The 13,874-nt window shown below is 37.7% G+C and overlaps 1 protein-coding gene across 16 annotated transcripts in view; it reads left to right on the forward strand.

The window, feature by feature from the left end:
- Positions 1–13,874, forward strand: part of CDH11 (cadherin 11) — a 464,785-nt gene that overhangs the window by 185,009 nt on the left and 265,902 nt on the right. For 7 of the 16 annotated variants that reach the window (XM_083794684.1, XM_083794694.1, XM_083794698.1 and 4 more), the window contains one exon: positions 7,580–7,685. The exons of the other annotated variants lie outside the window; for them this stretch is intronic. The gene's annotated coding sequence lies outside the window, so the exon portion shown is untranslated. The remainder of the gene's footprint in view (positions 1–7,579; positions 7,686–13,874) is intronic. 16 annotated transcript variants of the gene reach the window in all.

Genomic DNA, 13,874 nt, shown 5'->3' on the forward strand with positions numbered 1-13,874 from the left:
GTGTTTTACCAAACCAAGTTCAGAAGTACTTGTTCTGCACAGTACTTCACGTGCACTCTAGCTGAGACAGACGTGCTGTATGGAGATTCGGGATTTATTTGCATGTCTAGAATCAGAGGCCTCGGGTGCAGCTGTTCTCTAAAAGGCTGTGAGTCAATGGCATTGTCGCTCCAGCTATACCGAACAGTCCAGGGGGTGCTCAAGAAAGAAAAGTTCTTTTCTGCTTTACAATGACATAATAATCATATTTTTTTCTGAGTGGGAAAGTCTTTAACTTTAAAACCCCACTGGAAGTCCTGTTTTTCTTTTCTCTTTCTCTATGTATTTTAAGATATATATTTAAATACTTTTTATTTTATTTTTCAAATTCTGATACTAGGTTGTTTTAAATGTTCTAAAAGTTTAGAGTTTTAAAAGCTCAGAAGTTATTGAATTCCCTTGCCCTTTTCAATTCCTCCTCCAGGGAGGACTGCAGTCCCAGAGTTAGGTGTCTGTGCTGAGCTGGGAGTACTCTGGAGGGCAGCTTCAGGGGCTGCGTTATCTCTGTGCTCTAAGCTGCAGCTTCACGCCACCTGTCCGCTGAAGGAACAAGAATCAGCTCCCTGCCATGCTGGCGTAATGCTAAGTGGAGCACAGGAAAAACATAACATTGCTGATTTAACAGAGAAGAATTTACAAACAAAGGCGAGTATCTCAAATGATGTGTGTCCCTAGCTAAGGGGCTGTGAGTTATGGCGTGATGCAAGGTTTGAATAGTTCCTGGAGTCGATCAGTGCTATCGGTGAGGTGGCAGCCTTGTCCACAGCTTGGAGCGGAGCGCCAAAATGCTGTACTGCTTGTAAGACTGCATGCTTCCTGGAGGCTACCAGTTGTCTATCGCTTCTTCTAGAACTTCGAAATAATATTGTCACTTGCTCTGTAAACAAGTGGCAGAACCATTTTCTGTGGCTCTGGGTGTGTCAAAATATGCTTGATGTTTCCCTAGAACGTGTGGTTTTCTGATGTCAAAAGAGCTGATTGCTAAAATAGAACAGTCTTATTTTACAGTGTATTTCAGGATGCTTAAATGTTGAGCAATTAATAAGAAAAAATATTAAAGCAGAATGTCAAGGGAAGAAGTTAAAATGTTTTTTGCCATACATCCACAAATTACTACTACTACTATTATTTTTATACTTCCCTGTCTGAAGGATATAGTCTTGTAACAGGTAACCTCTATCCAATATATTATTCCTTGAAGATGTTTGTTAGAGATGTTTACATTGATCATTCTCTCTAAGGAAGAAATAAGTCCTAATGTTCAGTCCACTCAGGATTGTATTGGCTATTCAGCATGTTAAGATACTCCAGATCATTATTTTCTCTTTCATTTCAAGAAGAGAGTCACGTATCTAGAGGAAGACAGGGAAATTTTTTTGTACCTGCTATTTTGAAACTAATATGTTTGCAGATGGATCCATGTAAACTCTATTTAGGGAGTAAACATGAGGTCATTGCTTACCCACGCTTTCCAGGGTGAAAAATGTCCCTAAGTTTCATCACATTGCAGTGTGCACAGCTACAATGCAGGCTTTATGCATTGTGTAAGTGTTGTTTTCTGCTGAGCTGGGCATGTTGTGTATCATCGCTCAGCCCACAAATAAAACTCTGGCCTGCCTTCCCTTGACAGGGGCAGCACTCTGCTGTTGTCTCCCATAAGTCCTATGTTCTTGCACACTTTTAGCATCTTCGTCCAGCAGTGTTCATGGTGTGTGTGTTGATTACAAGGAACGTTTGTTTGTATTCCTTGCACGGGAATTTTCACTATGCCATTCTGCAAAGGGCTAAATTTCATATGATTGTGCTGAGAACTAAAAGGCAATTAAGTTTGTACCCGCATAAGAAAAATGCAATTGGAAGAAATAGCTTATAAATGACACTACGTATTATGAAGTATTCTTTCCATGGGGATTGTTCAGAAATTAGAAATTTCCTACTTGTTCTTATGGATATTCTGTTCAATTACTTCCGAGTGGCAGAAAAGTGTATGTACCTCCCAGACTCATTTTTGGTTATACTTCAATTAGTTTTTGGCTTAGCATCTATAGTTTGCTGTTAACTTTGTTATTATTAGAGAAGGTTTTCTCCCAGCAAACATTTAATTTGCACCATCCACCACACTTTGCAGCTGGAAAAACTATTATAAATAATGATAGTGGCTTTTCAGTATACCACTTAAAATTTTCAGCACCATGCTAGAATTTTAACCTCTAGATGTAACGCTGTAATGATATGTCATCCCTAAATAATGAAATGCTGCTTGCCTACTGAAAGTAGTATACACCTATTTTCTGCTTGAAAATTGCAATTGGTTCTTATGGTAGCTATACTTTTTCAAAAGTGCTGTCCAGACTAGTGTTATGATGGAAAGCAGGGATAGCAGTGATAGGAGGAACAGGGTCCTTATAATCAAAGGATAAGTCTTTAATGAACCAGCAGGTTGTAAATTAAATGCAAAACAAACAAAACCCTGCCTCCTTAAGAACAGCTAAATAAAACAAACAAGTAAAAAAAAAAAACTCGATTATAGACAATGTACGTGTTCTTGGTTGCTAATTGCTTGCTTCCAAACATGCTATGGTTGCCAAGTGGCTTGTATTTTCAGGCAGAAAATGCATAGTAAAGATGTTTTTATTGACCAATGGATCAGTAGTAAAATAATTTCAAAAACTACATGGGTGGTAGTGGCAACATCTGAATGTTAGATTGACTACATGCAGGTACATCAAGCTTTAAATTTATTTATTTTTAATAGAACAGTTATAAGCTGGATTTGATTCCCTCTAGAGGAGCATCATTAGGAAGAAGCCTTCTCAGCACAAGTTTCTTCACCCTATGGTATTAAAGTATGTTAAACAAAAGTTATAAGAATAATTAAATCCCTACTTAATTTCATTGTCAAATCTTTTTGTAGGAACCTCTCTTCTATGCCTTCTCATTGTGTAACCTACTACAGGCAACGCTTGAGTATGTCCTTACCAAATCTAAGCATTTTTTTTCCTTTTTAAACCAGAGACTCTCTCTTTTTACTATCTAGAAAAGATGTTCCTGGGACAGAATAAATATTGCGGATTTCTTTGTTTACATGTGACGTGGTTTTGTGATTTCTTAAAGAGGGGAAAAAATAAACCTTGTGAACTTCCTCATACAACAAAATAACTTTCTTGCAGACTCAGACCAGTCTGTGCACTGCATTTTCAAATATACAGCTAAGTAATAAAGGTATAAAATGTTATCTTTTGAGTCTGGAAAAGCTTTAATTCACTACAAACTTATAGGGGAAAGAATAAAGAACTTTCCTTTATTGCTGTACATTTAGGCTTGAACTGTTTTTGCTATTTCCTGAAATTCTGCATTTTCATGTCTTTTTACCATTTTTTTTCTTGGTAGATCAAAACATCAGAGGTAAGGCTAACATGATACATGTGTACATTCCATTGTAAATGCACAGTGGATGTGCATTTCAATGACAGGATCATTAACGTATCTGAAGTCATCATGGTTTCATTCATTGCTTCTCATGTAAATAGTGTCTTACCGCATTGTGCGCTGTCACTTGGACTTGTAAGAAATTAGAAGTTATTGATCTTGTTTACCACAGTGCCTCTTTAAGAAGAGGCCTGCGTTTCCTTGCAAAATAATGCTAGCTTTATCCAAGCCTGTTGGATAATGTAGGATTAAGTGTATAAATATATACAAGTCACTGCAGTATCCAGAAGTTATTAGGGAGGGAGTAGTTGAATGGTGTTAACTTAAAAAGGGTAAAGTCTTTATCCCCTAACTGGCTGGGCTCTATTTGCTTCAAGGAAAATCATTATATTGACTTTTTTTGTTTTTCTTTCTTCCTTTGTTTTTCTTTTTCCTTTTCTTTCTTTCTTAAAAAAAAAAAAAAAAGACACCATACTTGGATTTATGCTGCAGTCTTTTAGCATTTCAGTGTTTCAGAGCAGTTTCACAGAATCATTTAGGTTGGAAGAGACCTCCAAGATCACCTAGTCCAACCTCTGATCTAACACTAACAAGTCCTCCGCTAAACCATATCATTAAGTTCTACATCTAAATATCTTTTAAAGACCTCCAGGGACGGTGACGGTGACTCAACCATTACCCTGGGCAGCCTATTCCAATGCTTAAAAACCCTTTTGGTAAAAAAGTTCTTCCTAATATCCAATGTAAACCTCCCCTGGCGCAACTTTAGCCCATTCCCCCTCGTCCTGTCACCAGGCACGTGGGAGAATAGACCAATCCCCACCTCGCTACAGCCTCCATTAAGGTACCTGTAGAGTGCAATAAGTTTGTTACAATCTCTTCACTTGCTGGGGAGAGAATGGGGAAATTGAGATATTTTCTGCGTACTCTTGAGATGTTCAATGGCTGACAAGTGGCGCTATAGGAGAATTTCAGAGCTAAAGAATAATAGAACAAATGGAATGAAACCAACCCTACAATATTATACAATACTGTATAATAACGTGAAACAGAACTTGATTAGGAACAAGTAATAACTTCTTTTTAGCCTCTTCAAATAGCAAACAATTTTACTGTCTGGAAAAAAAAAAAAAAAGGCAAGTCCAGTAGTGTGGCTCTTCCTGTTAAACAGAGGAGCATTGATTTAATGTTCGTTCTTTTGCAATGGATAGTGCTTATCTCTTGAAGTAAACAGTGCATAAAGGATGCTAGTGTGGGCTGGCTGACTTTTTTTTTATTAAGTTTATCCTGGTTTCTTCAATAACAATTTAAAAGTATTTTGATGCTGAAATGTTTATACAATGCCTCTCATTATCCTTTGTACTGAAATCCTGGTGTTACCTGATGCCTCACAGTTTCCTTACAGAAATGATTCCCTCTCACCAAGAGGATGAATATGGTATGTTCTTAAAAGAAACTCAAAAGGTTTCCTGGCAGCATTTCAGATTGAAGATAGCTTGGCTTTCATATGTATTTGCTTGATTTTAATACTTTGTTTAGTTTCTAAAATCATGCTTTTAGATCTTGAAGGTCTGTACAAATACCCATGTTTAGTGTCTGTCTGTATCTCTTTATTATCAACAATACTCTTCCATTGTATCAGAAGTAGTTATTCAGTTAAATGTTTCTCAGAAGGTGCTTGGGATCTATTCCAGGACTTGTCCTTCTTGGTGTACAGTAGGAAAACAAACCTTCTGGTGAGTAGGAAGTCAATATGCTGTTGACTTTAGCTCTCTTTAGTCTAGTATCTAGTAATACTTTCTTCCATTGTATTTACATTGAATATCATATTCATTTTTATACATATGTCTCTAAAGATCATCTGGAATACCTGCACCATAGTGCATCCAAATCTCATTGAATATCAACAAGATTCTCTTCTGGTTTTGCAATGTTAGTGGAGGTTTGTGGAAAAATTTCTGTTAATGAGTATTTTCTAAAAGCTTAAGACTGCTGTGATAATGGTTTTATAATGTTTTATAATGGCTAGAAATACACTTTATAAATCTGATTCATGCAGTTCTTTCAATTAGATAAAGTAGTATATTATACAGTAAAAATTATATGAGGTTAATTTATGGCTACGGATGTGAGCCATGGAAAACAGAGAAAGACAAATGTACTCATCAAACATCAATACAGTTGAGATTCTGTGTCACTAAGTATAGTAGTAGATTAGAAGTGATTATAATAAAGTCAATGGCAGTGCAGTCACAGAAATAAGAATAGACCCGTATGATGTGAGCAGGAAACAGCACCAAATGAAGGCATTCTTAGCACTGTAATCTTGTTTCTCAGTTTGATGTATGTGGAGTCAGGATTGTAAGAGTTAGTAGCTCTGTTATTAGCTTTCCTTCAGAAAAACGGATAACACAGGCTTATAAAAATATTCATTCTAATTAGAAACTATAGTGGTTGAATAAGCAGCAGATCAGCATCTGGTTGAATGTTTTCATGGCATTAGCAGTAATTTGTCAGACAAAGGTGAGTTTTCATTAGGTTGTCATCTCTGACTTTTGGAAATGAAATTGTCATTCCAAAAGAGTTTATGAAGATTAAAGGACCTGTTGTCAAGTTCTTAAAAAAAAAAAAAAAAAAAAAGCCTTTTGAGAAAATTGGTTACTAATTATTTCAGTAATATGCAATATTCTGTTGGTAGCTGACCTTGATAATAACTTCATAAGTTTAAAAATGACAGGTGTTTTAAATGTTTTCATAGTAAAAAGGCCTAAATTAACTGAAGCTGTAAAAGCCATATGCTTGAAAATTTAAACTGCTTTGTTGACTCTTGAGACTATGATATTTGTGTAGATCAGTCACGACCACCTGAAACTTTCATTTTTATTTGGTGTGTAGATTAAATCCTCCATTTCACTCACTGAAACAAGACTGCAGAATGACACTATTTTTTTTCCTTTTTTTTAGTATCACTTTCTATTAAGTATAACTTTCTATTAAGACTATCTTCGTATAAAGTTATTATACGTGCCATCTTCAGACAGCATAAATTGTACAGCCAGGCCGTCATGAGAATGTGCTGTTGAATATTGTTTGAATTTTCATGATCACTTATCAGTACATATGTACAAAAAGAAATAAGAAAGTGTAGAAGCTCTGAATGCCATCACAGAGCCAAATATGCCAATTCCTGCTCTGCAAAGGTGCTATCTGAGCTTTCTGTGGTAATGGAAGAACTGTGGTTTCTGTCATGGTCGGTGTCCAAAACATGGTGGCCATTACTTGGAATCCAAATATATCCAGCCTGTAGCCTGTTGTATCAAATCTGTATCTTCTGGTGTTTTACAACCTACATTGTACCAGAGTAATGTGGTCCAGCAAATTGGTTACTTGGCTGGAAATATAAAAACACTATTGTGTGTTTATAGTATTTCAGGTGAGCTACATGATGTTAGGTGTCATGTCTGCCTGTGTCAGTGTGGTGGGCTGACCTTGCCTGACTGCCAGAAGCCCATCCGGCTGCTCTCTCACTCCCTTTCCTTAGCCTGACTAGGGGAGGAAAGGAGAGGGAAAAGTTTGTGCGTCAAGATAAAGACAGGGACTGTCACTGGCAAAACAGACTTGACTTGGGGATGATTTATGTATTTTCTTAAGTATTCTTTCACAGAGTTGCTGCCAGCTTTGCAGGTGGGCTGAGCTGTGTCCTGCAGTGGGTCTGTTGCGGGGCTGCCTGGAGCTGGCTGCGTCCGGCCTGGGGCAGTCGCTGGCCTCTCCTCACAGCGGTCACTCAGCAGCTCCTCTGCTGCCGGCACCCTGCTGTGGGCACCCAGTACGGGCCAGAGGCCGGCCGGTGAGGGGCTAAGCGGGAGTTTAGCATCTGACTGCCTCAAAGGAAGTGAGCTTAGTCCAGCAGTAACTTTGTGAAAAGGCATTGCGTAATTTTGGCTTCTAAAGACTATGCTCATACTTGCAGAGAAGCATATTTGTGACAGAAAATTTTTAGGTGTTGGAGTGGATTGGGTAAATGTAGGTGTTATATGCAAATTATTTTTTCTATTTTTTTTATTTAATTGCTTTGTAACACAAATTCAAAGGTTCTTCCTTATGTTTGTAGGTCTTTCCACCCTCCTGCAAACTCCCCTGAGTGCAGGCCCCCTCTGCCTCCCTGTCCGTGTAGGCCTTCTGGAACCAGGCAGACCACAGTGCTGCAGTACGCCAGAGTAAGCCGGGGTAGCAGTATTTCTCTGTGCCTATGCTGGAATTGTTCCCCCTGCAGTTAGGGTTTCCTGCTTGGTTGTTTATTTTTTCTATCTTATCTCCTTATATTTTGCATGCAATATGTTACACTTTTGCCAGACAGCCGAGGGTACTTCACCACTGTATAACTGTGTTTGACATTTAATTTAAAATCAAGATACCATTCTGTAATAGTTTCTTAAGCTGTGCCTCAGTCCCAAGTAATGTAAATAACCTTCTTTTTAGGCAAAGAGGCAATTGATTGCTTTGGCCACCTTTTCAGAATGATTTTGTCCCAGAATAAGAGGGCTGAAAGGTTAGATGCCATTCTCCATCACCTAAACAAACTCAAACTGAAGTCTCATAATTTGTGTGAATTATGAGCACAAAATTCAAATTTAAGTTCAAATATTTTAATTTTGTACTGGTATGTAGGCTCTGTAAAAGCTGAATATGCAAGTATACCTGACAATTTCTTTTATCCTGTTATTGTAGTTGTGTGGAGAGGAGGTGGGTATGTAAATACTTAATTACTTGCATTCCATTATATTGCTTAAAGGGTAAGGACAAGGGAGCAAGGTGAAAACAATTAAGTATATATTTATACTGAACTTTTTTTTTTTTTGCTAGCAAGTGAAGGGGCAGGCCTTGCAATGTTCCTGCTTGGTTTCAGCTTGCTCACTTGAACATCTGTTGGAACTGAAGTCTTTTATACAGTTGTTTGGGTTTCTTTAGTCAAATAAAAGAGCCAAAAGATATTTCAATTTCAGGAGAAAAGTGTTTCTGCAGAGCATACTACAGACTTGTCAGCATCTCATAGTCAAACTTCTATAGTTATAATAGAGGATGTTGCATACTACCAGTTCACTTGCTTGTTGCAGGATAGACAAAAGCCTGAGAAACCTCAGTTTTTCTTATTCTTGGCAGTGGGGCATTTTGCTCGCAGCGAATTCACCATCCCTTTGTAAGTTTCACTGTGACCCTAATAAATGTTCCTGGAAAATGTTTCACTCAAAACTAAGGAAAGTGCACCCTAAGTTTTGGTTCTGTCATAACAGCACTGAGTATCAGAATATCGTATCACTGAGCTATGAAAGTTATGACAAAATTTCCAGACATAAATAGGACAACAGATCATGAAATGTTTCCATGTTTTTTTCATATGAAACACATGAAATTCTTCAACAATACCTAAACCAAAACACAGAGCTGATAAATCCATAATATCTCTCATCATACATGCATATACAAAGATGTCTGAAAGTATCAAGGGCATCATGAAGTTGTGCTTTTTAAAAAAAAAAAAAAGAATAGAAATCTCCAGTATGCATGGCCTGATGGGATCCAAATATGAAGTGGGAAGTGCTGTTGTACTTCTGAACCATAGTATGACAGAAGCCAGTTGCTTGCTTCAGCTTTGTGCAGAGGATGATATTATTAGTTGGGACAGGGGTAGTCAGTGCATTCTGTCTGTAGCAGGGACTCTTGTCAATATTTATGAAATCAGGACCTTTCTTTGGGAAGGTGAAATCTGTCCTAGTGTTTGCATGTTTACTGTTAAATATGAAGCACCTTATATGTTCTGGTAACATCTAAGGGCAGTATCAGCTGCTGGGTGCTCTAAACCATAACATACTTTAGAAGTGCAGTGCCTGTTTTGGAACTAGGAAACAGTAATGTCTTACAACAACAGGAGGAAAAAAAAAGGGGGGGGGGGGAACAGCTATACCACTGCAAACATTACTGGAGTGTGTGAAGTTTTAGTTTTACTTATGGAAAGCTCTCTGACACCTGATGCAAGTGATGCATTCTGCTGCCAAGGTAAGGGTGACTAATAGCAATGAAGAGCTGTAAGATCTCATCGTGATCTTCTGTGAGGGGACAGTCACTTTTGCAATTGCAATTTAAACACTGAAGTAATGTTTAGAGCATGAACTAGTAAATTTTTAAGGCTCTGGTATTTAATGCTAGAAACAGCTGTGGTACTTTAGGGAAATGAGTTGTGCTCACTATCTTCAGAGGTCACAATGCAACAGAAGTTTATTGAAAAGCAAGCTATTTCTGGAAGGATTGGTTTGGTCTGAAGTACAAGAAGTGCCATGAATGATGTATGTAACATGTTGCTGAACTAGCAATAATAGTTTGGATTTGACTGGGTGGGAGAAAGTGAGTGTTTAAGTTTCGTTAGGGGACCAAGTACAAAAGAGCTTTTCTCCTCTGATAGGAAGAGAGTATGAAATGGTTGAAAAAGGACAGGGAATGGTGATCTGGTTACATTACCCAAGGCTGTGAGAAGCCTTTTGAAGTCTTTCTTGTCAGAACTGCCTGTCTTTTTGTTTATTTTTAAACACATGTGCACACGCTTTTTTTTTTGTGATGGTGGTCCACCCCCCACTTTGTCCAGGGATTGTCAGAACTTGCTGATGACAGCTCCCCTGCTTTTTGAAAAGCTTTATCATATTGGCTCATAGGGCTGCAACAGCACCTCTACTTGCCCAGGAAAGTATAGTGGTGGGGACCTACTACAACCTACAATGATACTGGGACAAAAGTTTGATTGAAAGCACGATAAAAGAACTAAGTTGATTTTGCCATCTCAACCAGCTGCTGGGACCAAAGCTACCTATAATCTATTTTAAAAAGTGTTTTTTCACAACTTTTGTTGTTAGAAACATAGAAATCTGCCATCTATATGGCTGGTAGATCTGAGTAAGAGAAACCGGAGTTGTGTGGAATATTTCCAGAAGTTAGTCTTGTGCTTAACTTTGTTTTGAGGTTAATTTATTACAAACTCTAGATTTTGTCAGAAATTATGGTTGGTGAGAAACCAGCTGAAACTGATGGTGGTGGTGTTTCATTTGGGGATATTCAGAAGTATTTGCATTAGAAATGGTGGGAGCTCGTAATCTGCACTGGAAGGGGAAAAAAGACCGAAACACATTGGTGTATGTTAGAGACATTTGCTAAGTGTCAAGTTTGTGGGTGGTGGTGGGGAGAAAGTCTTCAAATAACGGTAGTTAACTAAACTTGCATGCATTTGGCATGATAATACTAAAAAGTTCAGGTTCCAGGCTTAATGGTCAAATATGCTGCATAAAAACAAGTAAAATGTTTCATTTGAGAATAGATGAAGTACCTACTTAGAGCTTTCTGGAACAGGACACTAAATAGTTTTTAACTGTGGCTGGTCAATAGTTATTTAATATGATTAATCACCACGAACCATTAACAGCTTCCTGCTAATGAATGGAGATTGTTAATGCTCATTTCTCTAACTCTCTCGCTGTCCCTTGCTCTGTTAGAATGACTTCCTTTGCATTGCAATAGGAAGCCTTCAGGAAATTATAATTTGACTGCAAAACTTGTGTTTACAGTACCAAAGTGATCTCATAACCACTCATATGAAAATAATGTTGTTTTCCACAGCAATTAATTTACACCTGATGATGATTTATGGAAAGTCACTGTGGAAAAACCTGCCTAATATATTTGCTACAGTTGACATCATGATCCTCATTCTCTACTGCCAACGGATGAAACTTTTCCAGTCTCACCTTTTCCTACTGAAGAAATTCCCCCTCCAACACTACTTCCCTTCTTCAGTCCTGCACTAGTATGTTCTCATCTCTTCTCCCCACTCGCAAAGCCAGTGGTAGAATTCGTATAAATCTAGGAATTATATTGCTCACTTACAAAAATAGTTCTCATAATTTTATATCTTGTTCCTTTAAAAAAAAAAAACAACAAACTTTGGCCTGTCAGATATTATAGAAATATAACAGCTTTTTCCAAGAATTTCTGGCAATAACCCGGTAGGAAGTCTCAGGGGAGTTGTTTCTTCTCTATTACCTTGAAGTGCTCTTTGCTGCTTCAGGAGATGTGGAAGCACAGGTAAACTGCTTGTAGGTTCTCATTGAACAACATCTAATGATACAAGCACCTAATTTGTGGTAATGAAAACCTCAACTTTTTTTAGAAGGCTTTGAAATTATGACCCCCTGACATCAACTGGGCTTTTCTGACATCATGAAATGTGAGGATTCTTCAGAGGATTCTCCTGTTGCTATTTTGACTTGCTTTATTTCAAGTATCACTAACTTTATATTGTGTAATACATTCACATTGTACCACAATGTTCTTTGTGGGAAGAATTGATCTTTTTGTAGTTTCTTGGGAATTTTGTTAGGCTTTCTTAAATGAGTGCTTCAGAATTCTGCAACGGTTAAAAGGAAAAATTAAGTTTCTTAAATGAGGAAATGTTCTATTTGCCTGCATGTAAAACTAACTGGCAAATCTAACTGCTGTGTGTAGAATATTAGATAAATTTTGAAGAATTGATAAATGTGTTTCTTCTGTCTGTTCTTCATCATGGAAGCGGATACTCAGGCTCAGCTGGAAATATAGAATATCATGTAAAACAGTGTTTCAGGTGTCATTTATTCAGTCAAGCTGATCAATTATTTTCTTGCATTTGTGCAAAAATCTGGTGGTTATAGAATAAGTTTGCATAAGTAAAAGGCATGTGTCTAAATAAAACTTGGTAGTTTTAAGGCAGACTTGAACAGATGTGATGGATGCTGATGTCCTGAAGGACCAGAGCACAAATGCTCTGGTTCCTAACCCATGTAACACCAACAGGTGGTTGGGCTTCTGTTTTTCTCATGAGATGTTTCTTATCATCTTGCAGTGCAGTTACATGAAGGAGATGGGTTACTTTTTTTTGCATGTAAAAGTTTGTAAGGTTTTTGTCAGCTCTCTGCTTCCTATTTGATAATTCTGGTTGTAACTTTTGGAGACAAAGAGAACTATGCTTTTTATAATGTATTTTCCAAGAGCTTTACAAAGTGAGAGATTTATGTGCAAAAACAAAAGTTATTTCGCTGAGTTAATACAGCAATGAAACTTTTTGTCAGGAGGGTAATACCCTGTTGATGAACACTATTCTGAAGGTAGATCTTCCATGATGTGAACATTTTTTCAAAGAGTTGCTTCCATCCCAACAATGTGAAAATCTTCAAAGGCGATTCTTCATCAATATGCAAATCTTCAAAAGGGGAATTACACAATAACAAGAGAACTCTCAAAGGGAAAGTAGTTACCCAAAGATGTAAAAATCTTTGTAAGGGACAGCTCCTCTGTGATTTAAAAGTTCTTCAAAGTGGAAATCACCTCAAGCAATGCAAATTCTCTCTGTGCATGGGAAATCACTGAGTGAGAACACTTCCATGTGTAATCTTTAAAGTGGCAGTAAGTGTTCACTTGAAAATACTTTAAAAATGGCATTTTAAAGAATTGGTGCTGTATGTAAAATCCCATTACTGTAGGATGACTTGAGGATGGCATATTTTTTAAGTTACCAGGTGACTTTTGGTTATATGTATATCAGAAAGAGCTTGTGGTACTAAACAGCGCTCGAGAATGAGTGTTTGGTTTATTTTTTTGTTTAGCCCTTAATATAGGATTATGAAGTGTTGAATCAAGTTCATTTAGTGACTATTTGTCAATTCTTTTGTATTTGCAACAGCTACGTTATTTTGGAAGCAACAGCTCTGGCATTACAAGGGCCAGAAGTCTTGCTAGTATCACTACAAAAGAGACATCAATGAGAAGGTTTGTGTTGTCTCCATTTTATTCCCAATGAGCAGCAATAGGAGACCTGCCCAGAGGCCTTGCTCAGCCCTGGGGACCAGGGAGACCTCACTGGTGGGCAGATAACTGATAGTGTATGGTTTTGCATATGGTAACTTTTTGGTTTCCTGGTGATGAAGATTTGTTCCTGACAGCAGTGTCAAAACAAATATTTGCTCTATAATTGTTGTGCTTACTAAACTGCAGTAACAGTGTTTTTCTGGAAAAGCAGCACAAAGTACTGATCCATAGTGCTGTCACTTGCTCAGTACTCAGCCTGTTCTGGAGTTTTTAGTGCTTGAAGAAGCACTGAGATCCCTGATTCTTCAAAAGCCGTGGACACTTGTAAAGGGTCCGTCCTTTGGCACTGACTCCACAAAGTTTAATGTAGTTCTGTCCTGGACAGCAATGAAACAGTGTTCCTGCCCATTGGATTCCTTTTGGTGTAGGCTTGGAGAAGTGCTTAATATGATGTTCATTATAAAGAAAGGGGCATCCTTAATAGATGTCAAGTCCTGAATTATTCTGGACCCCTACTTGCTGTG

Source organism: Anser anser, assembly GCF_964211835.1.
Source record: "Anser anser genome assembly, chromosome: 11".
Classification (NCBI taxonomy): Eukaryota; Metazoa; Chordata; class Aves; order Anseriformes; family Anatidae; genus Anser; species Anser anser.